This window comes from Chelonoidis abingdonii, chromosome 4 (assembly GCF_003597395.2).
Source record: "Chelonoidis abingdonii isolate Lonesome George chromosome 4, CheloAbing_2.0, whole genome shotgun sequence".
NCBI classification, from domain to species: domain Eukaryota; kingdom Metazoa; phylum Chordata; order Testudines; family Testudinidae; genus Chelonoidis; species Chelonoidis abingdonii.
In genome coordinates, this window is record NC_133772.1 from 47,873,369 (window position 1) to 47,891,265 (window position 17,897).

Consider the following 17,897-nt stretch of genomic DNA (forward strand, 5'->3'; position numbering starts at 1 on the left):
GTTGCCTGATGTAATGCTATCAACTATGGTCACACTGTCTAGTGCAATGGTCTTCCCTTGTATATCGTACCCTGTTCTGTATGCCAGAACCATAAATTCTATTTCTGGTGAGGAGTTGTTTCCCTGTTTATCACTTTAGAAACACAGTAGAGAGGAACTGAGAATTTATGGATATGTTTGCAGTTGTGGAACCCAGTTGCTGATGTCTCTGTGCAGCAGATGAGGCTTGGATTTGATCCAAGCTCTGCACTCCTTTAAGGTTTTTGTAAATGAAATGAAAATGTCCTTAAGTTTAGATATGTTTTGTCACTGTATAATTAGCTATTTTTCTTTTTTCTGTTTTCTATGTGAGGTGAGAAATATTGCTAATCCCAAACATTCAAAATCATGAATGGGTCCCAATGAATCATTAGATTGGTATAAAGATCATAACATTAAAAATCATGTTCTTTTTTTCTTGTTTTTGAGTCTTTAGGGTACACTTGGGTCACATTTTCAAACTTTTCTCTGCAACTGTGAGAGCTATTAGAAAAAACCAAAACCACTGAGATTCTCACTTATTTAAATATTTCCTGGAGCTGGAGCTTTAAGAAAATTTGACAAGACTCGCAATAAAATTGTGAGACTTGTCAACACTGGTTGAGTCTTCTGGTATTAAGATGCCGATCCTTATGCTAAATTGTAAATAAAAGGGCTGATTATACAGTGACAAAATGTACCTGTACTTGGATCTTGGGATCTTTTTGGATGCAGTCTTGACTCCAGGTGAACAAAGCCTATAAACAGGACTCTCTAGACCCTGACTGGAGTTGAAGTTTAGAATATTTATATTGTAAGAATGACCATATTTATTCAGACCAATGGCCTGTCTAGCCCAATATCCTGCCTTTTGACAGTGGTTGGTGCCAGATGCTTCAGACAGAGTGAACAGAATAGAGGAATTTATCAAGGGATCCATCCCCTGTTGTCCAATCCCAACTTCTAGCAGTCAGAGGTTTAAGGACACTCAGAACATGGGGTTGCATCTTTGACAATCTTGGCTAGTAGCCATTGATGGATCCATCCTCCACAAACTTCTCCAGTTCTTTTTTTGAACCCAGTTATACTTTTGACCTTCACAACTCGTAACAAGTTCTACAGGTTGACTGTGCGTTGTGTGAAGAAGTACTTCCTTGTATTTGTTTTAAACCTGCTGACTATTAATTTAATTAGGTCACCCCTGCTTCTGCTGTTATAGATGGGGGTATATAATACTTTATCTCCATTCCATTCATGATTTTGTAGCCCCTTGGTCATCTCTTTCCCAAGCTGAGCAGTTCCAGTCTTTTTAATCTTTCCTTATATGGAAGCTGTTCCATACCCTTAATCATTTTTTGTTGCCCTTCTCAGTACCTTTTCCAATTCTAAAATATGTTTTTTGAAATGTGGATAACTAGAACTGTCTCTTTTACTCTTCTCTTTTAGCTATGGTGGCATTTTTTAGTCCTTTTACTATTTTTTTTTTCCTGGGGTGTATGTATAGTTTGACCCTCTATTTTGAAAAGTTTCCATGCAGCTTGTAGCCATTGCCTTGTGACTGTTCCTTTTAATTTCTGTTTAACTAGCCTCCTCATTTTTGTGACATTCCCCTTTTTGAAGCTAAATGCTACTGTGGTAGGTTTCTTTGGTATTCTCTTTCCCCCACCTCCCCCAGTGATGTTGCATTTAATTACATTATGGTCACTGTTACCAAGTGGTTCAGCTATATTCAGCTCTTGGACCAAATTCTGTGTGCCATTTAGGACTAAACCAAGAATTGTGGGTTCTAGGACTTGCTGCTCCAAGAAGCCATCATTAATGGTGTCTAGAAGTTTTATTTCTGCATCCCATCCTGAGGGGCAAGTTTCCAGTCAATACGGAGATAGTTGTAATTCCCATTACGGTTCAGTTTTCTGTTTTTTGTAGCCTCTCTAGTCTCCCTGAGCATTTCACAATCACCATTACTATCCATAGGAGTATATTCCTACTGTTGTACTCTTATTATTCAAGCATTGAGTTTTTAGCCATAGAGATTCTCTTTGATTCATTTAAGATTTTTACTATATTTGATTGTATGCCCTTCTTTCACATCAAGTGCCACTCCTCCACCAGCACGACTTACTCAGTGATTCCTATACATTATGTACCTCAATATTACTGTGTCCCACTGATTATAATAGTTCAACCAAGTTCTTCAATACCTCTTATATCAATATCCTTATTTAATGCCAGGCATTCAAATTTACCCATTTTAGCATTTAGACTTTTGTATTTGTATACAAGTACTTATAAAATTTGTCAATATTTAGTTGTTTGCCTTCATGTGATGTAATTGAATGGGCCTCTGTTTTGTTTGAGTGTTTCTCTTCATTCCTATCTATACTTTATTACTTTCTATCCTCTCCTTTTTACTAGGATATAGAGTATCTTCTTTAATAAATCTTCCCCCAAGAGATGTGTCTGTCCAAACTGTGTGCTTCTCTGTACCTATTGTATTTTTCTCTAGCCCATCGTTTAAAAAATCCTCTGACCTGTTTAATTTTGCTTACCAGCAGTCTGGTTCTGTTTTGGTTTAGTTGGAGCCCATGCTTCCTGTACAGGCTCTTCCTTTCTCTAAAGGTTCTCCAGTTCCTAGTAAACCTAAATCCTTCCTTTAAACGCCATCGACTCATCCATGCACTGAGACCCTGAAGTTCTGCCTGTCTTCCTGGCCCGGCATGTAGAACTAGAAGCATTTCAAAGAATGCTGCCATGGAGCTCCTGGACTTTAATCTCTTCCTTAGCAGCCTAAATTTGGCCTTCAGGACCTCTCTGATACCTTTGCCTGTGCCTACATGTACCATGACCATCAGCACTGCATCTATCTAGATGTCTTGAAAGGTCCACAGTCTTCGCATGCAGCAGGTAATTCACCATGCAGTTCTCCCAGTGATAAACCCAACTATCAGTATTTCTAATAATCAAATCCCACATTACCATTACCTGTCTTTTCCTAATAACTGAGGTTCCCTCACCTGGAGGGGTATACTCTGTGCGAGAGGATACTATACATCTTCTGGAAGGAGAATCCCAACTACGGGATTGTTTCCATCTGCTCCAGCTTGATGTTCTCCCTCCTCGAGACTTTCCTCCTCCTCAACAGTGTAGAGGCTGACAGACTGCAGGTGGGAGTGCTCTACTTGTTCCAGAAAGTCTTGTCTATGTATATTTCTATCTCCCTTACCTCGTGCAGCTCAGCCACACTGGTCTCAAGAGCTGGAGTAATAGTAATAGGATGAAATATAATAGTGAAAAGTGCAAGGTCATGCACTTAGGGATTAATAATAAGAATTTTAGATATACAGTGGGGACACATCAGTTGGAAGCAACAGAGAGGAGAAGGACCTTGGGGTATTGGTTGATAGCAGGATGTCTATGAGCCGCCAATGCGATATGGCCGTTAAAAAAGCAAATGTGGTTTTAGGGTGCATCAGGCGAGGTATTTCCAGCAAGGATAAGGAGGTGTTAGTTCCGTTATATAAGGCGCTGGTGAGACCCCACCTGGAATATTGTGTGCAGTTCTGGTGTCCCATGTTTAAGAAGGATGAATTCAAACTGGAACAGATTCAGAGACGGGCTACTAGGATGATCCGAGGAATGGAAAACCTGCCTTATGAAAGGAGACTCAAAGAGCTTGGCTTGTTTAGCCCGCCAAAGAAGGCTGCGAGGGATGATGCTTGTCTTCTATCATAAATATTATCAGGGATTAACCGTTAGGGAGAGAGAGATTATTAAGCTTAGTACTAATGTAGGCACAAGGAAACTGGGTACAAATTGAGTTTACGGACAGTCTTAGACTTCTGAAATGACGTAAAGGTTTTCTAACATTAGGGAGTGAAGTTCTGGGAACAGGCCTTCCGAGGAAGTAGTGCGCGGCAAAGGACCTTATTTGGCTTTAAGACTTGAAGCTTCGATAAGTATATATGGAGGGATGATATGATGGGATACGTTTAATTTGGGCACTGATCTTGGTATTATCAGAGATATGTCTGCTCAATGTTGCTGATGAGAGGGATGTTGGATGGATGGGATCTGAGTTACTGCAGAGAATTCCTTCCTGAGTCTGGCTGGTGAGTCTTGCCCACATGCTCAGGTTTTAGCTTGATCGCGATATTTGGGGTTGGAGGAATTTTCCTCCAGGGTGGATTGGCAGGGGCCCTGAGGTTTTCGCCTTCCTCGCAGAGTGGGGCATGGATCGCTTGCTGGTGTTCTCTGCAGCTTGGGTTCTTTCAAACCACAATTTGAGGACTCTCAATAACTCAGTATGTGTTAGGGCGTTGTCTATAAAAGTGGATGGTTAGGGTCTTGTGCCTGCTTTGATGCAGGGTCAGGAACTAGATGCATCATATTGGGTCCTCTCTGACCTACGAGGGTCCTATGAGTCTATGAGATGTCCTGATCTTTATAGGGACAGTCCAGATTTTGGGTGCTTTTTCTTATATAGGCACCTATTACTCTCTACCTCCTGTCCTGATTTTTTACACTGACTATCTGGTCACCTTATGAGCTGCTTGCACAAAATGCACAGACATGCCACTTGCCTACAAGGCAAGTAATCATAGAAGCTGCATTTAGTGCAATAAACTGGATAGCCCCCACTCTGCTGCTGAACTTCTGCCTGCATTAATTTTACTCTTGCAGGGTAGGGTTTTGTTTGTTTGTTCTTTGTGGATTGTGTTTTTTTTTTGTTTTTGTTTTTTGTTTTTTTGCATGGGTCTTTATTGGCCTATGTTTAGAAAACGTTTATTAGGTGTATCTTGCTCGCACACTCCCTCTTGTAATATCTTTGCAAAACTCTCCTGTTTTCTGCTCCTGGTTACTAGCTCTTCTGGTCAGTTACAAGCTGGCTTTTTTAACCCTTGATCTCCTTTAGTCAGCCCTGCCCCCTCATCAAGGGATCCTAAAGGGATTAAGGATCAAAGAATGGTAGGCTAGAGCTTTGTTAAGAAGCTCTCAATTGTGCCTAGTAGGTGGCTCAGCACACAGTCCCCTCAGATAGACCACACTAAAACTTCAGTCAAGCAGGCACACAACAAGGAAGCAAGCACGACAAACAAACTCTCAGAAAACTCACACAACTGCCTGTTTGCTAGCTCATGAGTTCAAGAGAAGTTGTCTCTGGAATATCTTCCTTGTACGTGGCTGAGAATTTCCCATTCCTTTCTTTTCCCTGTGCTGTCCCCAGTTTCACTTGGCTTCTGGTGACTTTCCCTGCTTTGCCCTCCCCTTATAATGTCTCGGTGGATAAACACTTCTCTCCAGTTTTCATATGGAACACTGTTGTGTTGTCTGTGGAACTCAGATCTTTGGCTGGATGCACATTGTTTCTTTAAGCACATGTAGTGCAGAGCAGACCTGAGGTTGGATAATTCATAAGAGCTGAGTATTAATATTATTACTTGAAAGGATTCTTTTAATTTTGCGCAACAGTACGGTCACCTGGCAGCAGGTCATTAGCATTTTAGGGTTCTTTCCTTCACTACAATGCACAACATGCTAATTAGAGGCTTCCGAAGCTAAGCAACCTTTTTTAAAATCAGACATTTTAATTTGCAGCTTTAATGGCTGTGTTATAATAACTGGCACTGGGGAGAAAAAAAAATCTCGTTCCAGTAGCAAGGCCCAGTGTAACAGAGGCTGACAAAATTAAAAACCTCATAATGTGACCTTTGCCTGGGATAAAAGGCCGTTTCATAACAATTTCCTTTTGTTCTTTGTTTAAGCCATTACTCCAAGAGGAGCCTCCGATTAATCTAAGTAAATGCATCATTACAGTCCTAATCCATGTCCTTCTGTCAGTGTCTGTTTTAATTAAATAAGAAACACTAGGAGAAAGAGGGCTGGTTGATCAGGGTAAGATTAAAAAAGGCTTTACTGTTTTGTCCATTTGCATAGCTCCAGATGCCATAATATTGTAGGTTAAACCAGGAAGACTTATTGTATAGTTTAACACAGTGCTCCCTCTTACAGTATTAAAATAACCAGATTCGCCAATGAAATCATTCCAATCATCCAATTAATTATATATAGAACATTCACAGGCAAATGGTATGACAGCTTTGGTTGAGTAATTTGACACATTATTATGTTTTGGGTGGTATACATAATTGGGTACAAACTGTTTGTACCAAGTGCAATTGCTTTTTTATATTAAATAAAGCATTGAGTAAACTAGTTATGAATTTATGGTGCCTGTTTGGTTTTTTTAATGGATATTAAAGGCTTCTGAAATATTTTTTTTAAAGGAATTTGAAGCATAATTCTTTTAAAGCAGTGAAGAGCCCATTTAATAAATGTTGTAAGATTAATACATCTATCTAGTTAATATTGCTAAAGCAATACATATGTAAGAAACTCTTCCTCAAGGTAGTGTTTCAAGATCCCTGTGGTGAGGGCTTCCTCCCACATCCAGGCCATTATTTGATGTAATGAAAAGAGAAAGTGTGCAACACTGAGATTGTTAATTAAGTTAGCCTAACAAGATGAAGATAAATGAAGCAAGGCATGGATTGAATGAAGCAAGAGGTCTTATTTACAATTTAATACTTCTTTATATTATGCATTTTTTCAATTTGCAAAAGAAAAGCCCCTGACTTTAGAGAAAATATGGACTGTGATACTACATGCAAGACACCTTTACAGCATGTAAATCTGTCTGGGTACTGTTAAAAATGTAGTGTGAGTTAACCTTTAACTTCTAACTTTTTCTTTTTTTTTTTTTTTAACATTGGCGACAAAATGTTGATTATAATAGAGTAAGTGAAGATCTGAATATGCTGCCACTGAAATCAATGTCAAAAATACCCATGGGAGCACTTTGGGGGCTAACTTCTGTTTCTTCTTGTTTGAATTAACTTTAGAGTCTCAATATGCACTCTTGTATTATCTTATTTCTGATCCATATATACGTAGAGATTTCCTTAAAAATAGAAAAAAAAATGGTGGGACCTGATCCTGATTTCATTTCTACCAGCATAAATCTGGACTAACCCATGGGCTTATTGTCATTTTATACTGATGGAACTAAGAACAATGTATTTTGCCAAATGTTTTGATGGATTAAAACTAGGGTTTCTGGTTTTATTGTTTTCTCCTCTGAAACTCAGTGTTTATTTTATACAAGTTAAGATATTTTCAAACTGCATACTTGAGTTTTATCAGTTAAAAAGCAGAATTAAAACCAAAAAAATACCTAAGATTTTTTAACAAACTTTTCCTTTCAGTTACAATTTTCACTTCAAAGAATGCTCTCTCTTTAAACACAGGAAAAACTGTAAATTGCCAATAGCACTTTTCAGTTGCCTACATCTCTAGACATATTATTTGACTTCCTAATCACAAACTTTGGGACATCACTCAACAGAGGAGTTGAAACAAATTCAGAATAGCTGAAGTTGGTTATTTGCAATAGTTATTTTTTTAAAAAAACTTGAGCTACACATGATTTCTGTGTAGATTTATTAGTTTAAACCTAAAACCAGAAACCCTAATTGCTATTTTGTTTAATAAAATATTTTCTCATTTACAGATTAGTTGGATCTGCCCAGTATTTGACCTTTTGTCATTCTTACTGTCTACTAAGGAAATGCCTTCCTTCCTCTTGCAGCAGCTAGACAAGACTGTGCTATCTAGTGTTACTGTAGGCAGCAGTAGCAGGCCTTTACAAATAGTATTATTATGGTCCCTGTGTTTTTATCTCGGGGATCACAAACAAATCCATGCAACTCCTTCTAAAGATTTCAATAAATAGGACTTTTTATCCAGACAATTGCCTTTTATATTACTTTTAAACAAAACTACTAGTCCATCAAGAGTTTCAAAAGGAAAACAATTCTCAGAGTGCTGGTATGGCAGCACAGACCAATCATTATGGCACCCATTCTCCAGTCCTTTATTTTTCAAGTCCACAACAATAGGTTGTTGATTCAATGGACAAGACCAGAACAATTAAGTTCTCTGTTTAGCAGCAGTGCAGCATTTTAATGCCCTCCTCTAATAATGGTCTCATTATTGTTATTCTAAGACTGGGCCTCAGGAGGAGGAATATTTGCTGGAGGTACGTCATTATTTTGCAAATTTCGATTAGCTCATCATGTTGTCTGTACTGTGAAAATTGTAGCTAATTAGGGCAGCCAGTTAGACTACCAGCTTTTGAGCTTATGAGTTAAAAGGTAGCACACTTGATAGGCCAATGATGTGAAAAAGGTGGTAAAAAGGAGGATTAGAGCTGTTGCCCTAGTAACTCTAACTTCCATCTGTGCTGGAACAATGGACTTGTGTTTCTCCCCCACCTTGGTGTAAAAATTGGTTTTGTTTTGAAAGGCCAGGGCACTTTTTATGACAATCTGGAATTCAGCCTGAGTGTCGTTTTAGTTGTTATGAGAGACCGTTGGGGAATAGGAAGGATGAAAGATCATGGTGAGCTTCAAGGACATGAAAGGTTGTTGTCTCATGTAACAATAGTAGATTGTTTTGTCCTATTATTTCTAGCCAACCACTCAGTCAGATGATGGAACAAATACCTCCAGTTGAGTCAGGTGAAACAGGAGAGAGGGCTAATGTACCTCTTACAGAACAAAGGATATCTATAATTTGTCTTTATTAAACAAAGTTATTTTTATTTGTATTCATCCTCTGAAAAAGCTTGTTTACTGACCTACTATTCCAATATGTTTTGTACTGCACTGCCTCTGTAGGCCATCACATCTCTGGGAAGCACTCCAATGTGTTAAAAAATGTTGTTTAAGTTTTCTTCCCATGAAGAGAAACCCCCAGGAGTACCAGTGATGTGCTACTTAACAATAAATTTAGTTGTTGTAGCTTTCTCACATTATTGGTGTTCTTAAAAGGTTTTCCTTCAAACACACACTGAATAAAATTAACTATAAATATGAAAGAAATTTGCTTCAACACTTTACAACATTTTATCATAAATTCTACAGCACATATCATAGAACGTTTATTGCAAACAGTATTAGGTACCGCTGCAGAGAGACCTACAATCCTGTAAAAAAAATAAATTTGCTACAGGGATCCTAATAAAGGACTGCTTTTGTGCAGAGGGAGATAAAAGTCTCTTTTGTGCTATGCCATAACTTTAGGAGGTTCTGCCCCTTTGTCTGTGGGGAAAACAAAAGTACTTCAGTGCTATTTAATAAAACAGCTATGGCGCATTTTTACAGAGAAAGCATTCTGTTAGTGAAAAGGCTGTAATCTCTTGGATTTTGCCCAGTGCTTCCTAAAACCAAAGACAGTTGCTTTTTAGACAGAAGAGGGAATGTAGGAGTACTGCTTTTCACGTTCTTATTTCTCTGCTTTTGCAACATGATGCTTCTGTCATCTGAGAAATTATTTTCTTTCTGCCACCACACCCCCTCCACCCTCACCATGACCAAAGCATATGCTAAGGGGCATCTTGCTTCTCTAAAACAAAGATTAGTGATTTCAGGTTGGGATTTTAAGGTTTTCACCCACCTTTTCATATGGGGCCCCATATCCCCATTAACACAACCATATCTGAGTAATTTTCATTTGCTTCATCATAGAGCTGTGAGATCGATAACAATTTTTTTAATTAGCTATTTATTATCTTTGAAAAACAAACTTCCCTGTAATTACTAGGGTTCTCATCTTAAGCTGTTCTGACCTTATTTAAACTCCTCTTTTTAGCTATTCTGAGCCTTTCTTATCTCCTCTCTGCTCCCAACCACTCTTGCTCTTGCTTTCTGACAACACAGATGGACGGCCTTGCACAAACTGATAATTGTGATAATTTCTCAGCTAACTATTCAGTAATAAAAAATGTTATTTTCCAAGCATAGCAGGCATGTGTCACACTCGCATATACACTGAAGATGAGAGGCAAAGTGGTAAGTTCATGGGAACGTGATGTAGTATGAGCCATTGGACTTGACAGCATTCGATTTGTTGATAGTGTGGTTTATCCAAATGCAGTTGTCTTTTCAGACTATTAAATTTAAGGGGTTTAGAGACCTTTAAAAATTGAAACTTTTATAAAGGATGTTTTAGTCTGAAAGCATTTTGAATGTTGTATGTATTTAGTTTATTAAATACCTGCCCTCAAATTTCCAAATCAGCTTCTTCTTTTTTATTTTATCGTAGTTTCACGTATGTACCATCATTTTATTTTGTTATTTTCTCATTAAAATGGACTGGAAAGCAGATAGACTGTTTAGTGTAGAATGGGAGCAATGCAAAGGGTTAACCAGCAGAGAATTACAAATGAACTATCTGGAAAGTTGATTATTAATCCAGCAAGAGAGAAAATATCCTTCCAGTTAGCAAGAATTAGTACTTGAAGAGCTGATAATATTGTTCAGCCTGTCGGTGTGGTATGGCAGAGTCAGGTAAGCAAGACATCTTTTCAAAGAGATTAAGGCTTTTCCTTTTTGTTTTTCACCGTAAGACTATCTAATTTTAAAGGGAATCTTTGTGGAATCATTTATACTGCCAGCATATGAATCTGCATATACTGATCTTCCACATTCCAAAATGAATGAAATAAATTAAAATGGTGCTTTTAACATTGGTAAGAAGAACTATTTAATAGTTAATAGTTATTTAATAGTTAATAGTTAATAGATCCATTGTATTTAATAGTGAAATATCTTAGAAATTTGTGATTGGATTGTGGTTAAGAACGAGAAGTGATTGCAAAATCTAAACAAGCTTTAGTGTGATACATACTAAAGAATCCTACGTAATTGCCAGGAAAAGGATTATATAATTTCTCTTTAGGTGAGAAAGTTCTGGGTTGTTAGAAGTCCCATGTGATTCTGAATATAATGTTTCTGCTTACAGACTGTATGGCTTTATGCAAATGTATATGTTGCAGACAACTCTTTACCAGTCCTGATGTTTTCTTGGCCCAAGTGTTCATGTAGTATTGATGCATGTATTTGTTTTTTTGTAAACCATTTTGAATTAATTCATGTTAATTTATAAACATTGGTGGGGTTACAAAGTGTGTGCAGGATGGGAGGAGGTGAGCATATGGAAAATGTTTAGATGGAATAATCTCTATGTAATTTCACCTAAGACTGATTTCTCTGTGTTGTAGTGGAAATTTACAATTTCCTATGTCCTTGTTATGTGGACTGTATGCTCTTGAAATTACTTGCTAGACATAGGTGAATGAACTTACCTTTTCAACATAGTCTGCAGTTTACAGTTTATTATCTCAGAGGTGCATAAAATGGTTGGAGTAATAACGCTCTAGCAGTTCTGAAATTCAGGGTAAGTCTGTATATTTAATGATATTGCCTCACATCATTAAATGGTGCACTTTTCATTACATAAATGGATTTAACATAAGCTTTAAAATATTTTGGTTTTGTTAATAGAACTGTGTTAAATAACTATATTTTACTATGTTAGTGTCTGTGTTAGTGGAAAAGAATTTACCATCACCAACTGTTTATTTTGTTTCCATAGAATAGGTGGAAGGCTGTACCAAAGGGACTGTTTAAATAGGAGAATCAAAATGCAGTTAAAAACACATACTAATCCAAATCTGAGCGCATATACCATCTGAGGATTTAGTTATTATACATACTAATATTTCTTGAGTCGTACAAAGGGGAAGGGAAGAGAGGCTCATCATCAGCACCAGGTTGGATGCTCCTTCTAGTTTCTCTTTGAATTTTAAGAACTGGATTATGATAAGGCCCCAGGCAAAGGAAAATTGAAGAGAAGAGCAGAACGGACAGTTGGGAAAGTGGAAGAGAGAGGCTGAATTTGTTTGGCAAGACACATTGTTTATGACTATATGTCTTTGGCCTACCAGGCAAGGAGACAGTTAACAGAAGATGGTCAGATTTTTTTTTAAAAGGGGGATTCATCTCATTAGCACCAATTAAGATCCCCAGCTCTTGCTGCTGCTAGTAATGGAAGTCATCAGTCCAACAAATGACTGCAGTCAAAGTACACTGAACAATCTGACTTCATAAGAAAAACAAACAAAACAATCCCAAGAAGTTATCTTAGTGCTCTTTAAGAGTGTTATTAGGCCACAAAGAGGTCACCATGCCTAAGTTTGAGCACCATGATCTTGTTAAGATATAAAGAGCACGTTAAGGGCACAGATGAGATAAATTACTATATAGGGATGATATATACATGTAGGAATGATATACCTATAGAAAGGCTGGGAAAACACTGAGAGGAAAAAAGAAGTAGATTCAGAGGAGATAGAACTGAAGTTTTCCAGAAATTAAAGGAGATAGCAAGGGTCAAATCAGATAAGCTCTTTGAACTACTTCTCAAAAGGAGGGACTCGTTCAGGACTGGAAAAGCTAGACTTATAAACAAGGAAATAGCAGGCAAAATCAAAGTTTAGTCAAAATGACAAGGGAACAAATTTGTGGAATGCCCTCATTGGGGTAGAAGCTGTAGCTATGTTTATAAAAAACAAAACGAGGTACACACTTATCTGGAAGGAATAAAGTATAGTATTTATGGAATTTTATAGTATATTAACTGATTAGATTAAATGGATTCCAAAGTCTGTTTTCAGGCTCTAATTTCTTATTTTCTTATAGATATGTATTACTGAAGTCTGGTATTATACTGGCTAAACTGGTAGAGTTGGCAAGCTTGATATCAGTAGTCTATTTAACACCTATTACAAATTTCAGCTTATTGGCTGAAACTTAATAAATCAAACATTAGCTGTATCTTTTAAGAAGCCAGAACTGACGAGAAAGGGGTGAGAACTTAAAAAACAAAAACAGCCCCCCCCCCAGCTCCAAACCAGTGTAAATTAACTGTAGCTCAAATAAAAATAGTATGCTTAAATAAAGGATGTAAAATGGAAACCAGAAACATCAAGCAGAGAACCCATTTAATGCTCATTTTAAAGACTTTTATCAAACTTGTAGAGAACACATAGTATAACCACCTGAAGGCATGCTCTAACCAGTGACTTGATCACAGCCCCACAGTTGACGTGATCTTCCCTGTTATGCCAATTTAAGCTTCCTAGTTGTCTACAGAACAACTTTGACAAAAGTCTGGAGCAGACTGATAAGAATGGTTCCCTGACTTAGCGGAGCTAACTTGACTGAAATCGAGCCAGAATTTTGGCAGGAGGATTTTTATGGAAGGTACAATCATTCCATTTCCTTTCTTGGTAAAAGTGAATTTGTAGATTCCTGACTGTTTCAAAATGGGTTAGTAGCTGAGTTTGACAAGTACTGCAGATTCTTGCTCAGGGTATTCTGTATAAGTCTTGGACCCAGGGCCCAGGTGGACATTATTATAAGATTTGAATGTTGAGTGTCCCACTTTAGTGTTTTAGTGTTGTGGCATGTGGTAAAAACATCTTGACTAAAGTTGTTTGGGTTGGGACAGTGAGGTGGCAGAGTGGAACATGGATGTATATGTTTCTCTCTGCACTCTGTGAATACATAGGAAGAGACTAAGCCTGCAGGGGTTATCTACAGAGAGAAAACAAGGAGGTTCTTGAGAATTTGGTTGGATTTCTATTTTTTAAATGGCTAAGGGAAACATTGAGTCTGCCCCTTAAGTTCTTTGGAATATATCTTCTCAGTGATGGCATGAGTGGAAGGAGAGAATGTTTCAGTTCATCAAGAACGCCGTGAGGTTGTATGGATAGGCAAAGTATTTTATAAGATTCAGTGTAAGGCTACATAGTTGAAGAGTTCATATTCTAGTTACAGTGTCCAAGGTCAGTTATTCACACAATGAGGGGAAACTCTTACTTACACAAGTAGATGAATATTGTGCAGCAGGAGCTCAGCAATGTTTCAAGCCCCTGTATTACCATAAGATCTTGAAGAACTATCTCCACGCTTTTATCAAGTCCCTTTAGAACATCAGCAGCTTAGAGAGGTCATGACTGATACTGATTTAAAGAATTTCAATGTTGTGTAACAAGTGAAAGAAGGAGAATACAGTGCATCCCTTTGCAAATGTGATTTGGCACATGTGTACCTCTTCAGAGTCCAAGAGTGAAGGGTACAGACCAGTATGTGGGGGTGATCTCTCTCTCTCTCTCTCTCTCTTTTCAGGGTCATATGGGACAATTATGATTGGCTAGTCTCATCTCCTACTGCATCAAGTCTAATAACTTGTGGGCTTTCACTTCAGTAAGAGGTTCTCAGTGTTCAACATTTCTGAAAATAAGGCCACTTATTTAGGTGTCTAAATATGGACCTCAGAGCCTAACTTTAAGCGTCCTTTAAGAAAAAAAACTTGGTATGTGTTTCTCTAATGCTGTAGAAAGAAAAGCTTTTAGGATGTTTGATTAGGAGCTAGGACAATGGTTTTTATTGCAATATAGAAAAAGATTTTATTTTAAATTGTTGCAAAGAGTGAGCCATCATGAAAAACTAAACAGATTAGGTGCTGTCATAGGAAACTATTTTCATTAGTTTTTCTCATCAAGACTATTAGAAGGCTGCATGTGTTCTTGGTTATACCCAGCATATCCTTTAATAAAAGACATACCTTATGAAACGTTGCTCTTGTTCCTTGAAGGAATTGTACTTTCAGTGGCTAAGTTATGGAGCAATCAGATATGCATAATTTTTGACAGTCATTATGCAGTTCTGTGGTACTAAAGCATGATGTTGCCTAACATCCATGGAATGGTAAAATTAAGAAAAAATATCTTCTGTTGTCTGAACAGAATGATCATGCAGTCTATAGCATATGGGTGATACTGTATTTTTCGTCATCTCTGGGGAAGAATCTGATGGTGCCTACTGTAATCTTTCTTCAAAAGGAACTAGGAATTGGTGTTTGCATAACTATTACATTATTATGGCATCTTCAGACAAAAAAGGTTGACCTTGGGTTAGAAATACTTGCTCTAATCCCACTCATGTAGGCATATAGGAACCCACCAGTAGAGTCTATAGATGAGTCTTCTATACCAAATAGTTCTGTGAGATAGGAGCACAATGGGTGTTTGAGGGTAGACGAAGAGCTGCTAATGGACCTGTGGCAGCGTAGAGTCCCCAGCCACACTCCATTAGAGGGGAGGGAAACTGAGGCTGCTGAAGAGCATGGGGTGCAATAGCAGTTTTTGAATGGTTGTGCTAGTTCTTTATGACCTGGGGGTAGGATTGAATTTCTGGCTCCATATTTACCGCTGGACCACAGACACACACGTTTCTGCTGCCTTCCACTATTGAGTGAAAGTCATCTACTTAAACCTTAGTGAGAAATGCTACAAGCAAGTTATAGGTATTGCCTGTAACCATTATTTCAAAAAGGAGCTTTACCTCGTGACCACACTTAGTTCCAAACATAGAACTATTCCCACTTAGACAAGTCATGTTCTTCTTTCCTACTTACTTAAATATATATGTGTATATATATGTTTGTGTGTGTGTGTATATATATGTGTGTATGTATATATATATAATATAATAATTTTAAAATGAGGGAGCATCACAATTTTAATGTGAAAAATTTGGGCTATATATAAGTTGCTCATGGGTAGCTCTATCTTTACTGAATTAGGCTCTTAGCATTTGTAGCGGTAATTGAAATGGCATCTCAATGTTCATGCTGAATCTATCGTATTTATGACTCTTCAATGGCCCATATGTTTTTCTTTGTAAAGTGGTTTTATAGAAAGTTGCTGATTGTTTTTGTTTTTTCTTCTCCCTTTTCTCATCAGTTATAGTCCACTTAAGGCTATCATCACATTACAGCTACCACAGTTTTGAGGCAGCATGAAGTAGCTATTGGTGACTCCATAACAGCTGTCTGCTAAGACTGATTACTAATCTACTGTAAAAAAACGAGGAGTCCTTGTGGCACCTTAGAGACTAACACATTTATTTGGGCATAAGTTTTTGTGGGCTATAACCCACTTCATCAGATGCATGGAGTGGAAAATACAGTAAGCAAGTATAAATATATAGCACATGAAAAGATGGGAGTTGCCTTACCAAGTGTGGGATCAGTGCTAATGAGGCCAATTCAATTAAGGTGGATGTAGCTCATTCCCAACAGTTGACAAGAAAGGGTGAATATCTACAGTGTTATTTAATATAAAGATCAAATAAAACGCTAAAGGAGAGAAACATTGTTTCGTTTCATTTTAAGTTCTGCTTAGGAAGAGAGTCTCTGTTTTATAAGTAACCAATAATAAGCCTCCTTCATTTGTCAGGATTCAGATCTAGGTATTTAGTATATTCTTGCGTAGATTTCCTATATTAAAACAAATACTGAGTCTTGGACTTGATGCAGAAGTCAATAAAATCATTGATAATAACAATAATCGTTAATAACACTGTTGTATCAATCATAATGAACAATAATAGCAATTCATGGTTTCAGGGAGGATATACTTTTGAGGTCAGATTCTACTTTGTGTTCCACTGAAATAAATCCCTGGACTTCATTGGCGATTACTTTGCTATACACCAGTATAACTCTGAGAAATATGCATCCGTGTTACTGTGAGCAATGTCTGGAATTTACTGGTGCTCTCTAACTCACAAGCAAGGAGGGAATGAGGACTAGTGCCTTTTTAATCAGAAGCGTCAGTGACAATGTCTTTTGTGGAGGTTCGTAAAACTTAATTTTAGCCATTTTAGTAAAAAATAAAAAGGTTTTGGGGAACAAATTAGAAAAGAATTTTGGTGCCAGAAAATTATTTCTTGAGCTTTTTCCTAAATGATGTCCACACTATAATGCCGTTGACCTTTTAAGGATGCAACCAAAATACCTTAACTGGCAAATTATGACACTTTTTAATGTACTGGCCCCAGGGATGTGTGACTGTTAGAAACAAAACTACCTACGCATTTCCATAGGCATATGAACATACACAGACAGAAGGATATTATACTCTCTTGCATTTTTGTAAGATTTTTATCTGCACTAATTAAACATAACTTCTCCTCCTTACTGTAGTTCTACTTTATCTGTAGTGGTATCCTCATTTAACTCATGCAAATGAAGATTGCACCGCCAGCAGTGTAGCAATTGTTTGTTTATTTTTAGATTTTTTTTTTTAAAATGTGCCCATATCTCTGGGCATATCATCATAAATTATTAAAACGGTACAAAATGCATTGACTAATGTCAGCCAAATCTAGAGAGACTCAACCTCATAATAAGCTATTGGCAGAAATATTAATATTTATTTTTATTAAAATCATTTATATAACTCTATAAATTTACATGGCATTTTAGATTGGGTATATAGACATAAAGTAGGGCAGGATTCCTGCTCTGGGGAATTTGTAAGTCAAGGTCCTGATCCTGCAAAGAGATCTCTGTGGGTACAAAATCTACCCCCACGCAATATTTTGCAAGATCAGGATGTAGGAGATTTAAGGTATAATCAGGGGCTGCTCTAGATGTTTTGCCTCCCCAAGCACGGCAGGCAGAGTGCCTTCGGTGGCTTGCCTGCGGGAGGTCCCCGGTCCCGCGGATTGGGCAGCACGCCTGCAGGAGGTCCGCAGAAGCCGCGGGACCAGCAGACCCTCCATAAGCACGTCGCCGAAGGCAACCTGCCTGCCGCCCTCGCGGTGACCGGCAGAGCGTCCCCTGTGATTTGCGGCCCCAGGCACATGCTTGGTGTGTTGGTGCCTGGAGCCGCCCCTGGGTATAATTCATCAACACATTCTCCTGAAAAAGCCTGTGTAGATACATAGATGGGTCTTATTGAAGTCAATGGGAGTTTTGCCACTGAGTTACATAGAGCCAAGATTTCACCTAGGAACTTTACACTGTGGCTCAAGGTTAATAGACTGGGTTTCTGACAGAACAACCGTGGGAAGGTTTTTTTAGACTCAAAGGCCCACTACTCCTCTGAAGTTGCCTTGCCAATAGGC

The 17,897-nt window shown here is 37.9% G+C and overlaps 1 protein-coding gene across 35 annotated transcripts in view; it reads left to right on the forward strand.

Moving 5' to 3' along the window:
• The window catches only part of SOX6 (SRY-box transcription factor 6), a 473,353-nt gene that overhangs the window by 128,139 nt on the left and 327,317 nt on the right, over positions 1-17,897 (forward strand). For 3 of the 35 annotated variants that reach the window (XM_075065123.1, XM_032799219.2, XM_075065143.1), the window contains exon 1: positions 9,797-9,926. The exons of 26 other annotated variants lie outside the window; for them this stretch is intronic. The gene's annotated coding sequence lies outside the window, so the exon portion shown is untranslated. Of the gene's footprint in view, positions 1-9,795; positions 9,927-9,954; positions 10,425-17,897 lie in introns of those variants that run through there. 6 more of the 35 variants (XM_075065136.1, XM_075065132.1, XM_032799228.2 and 3 more) reach the window with 5 other exon arrangements.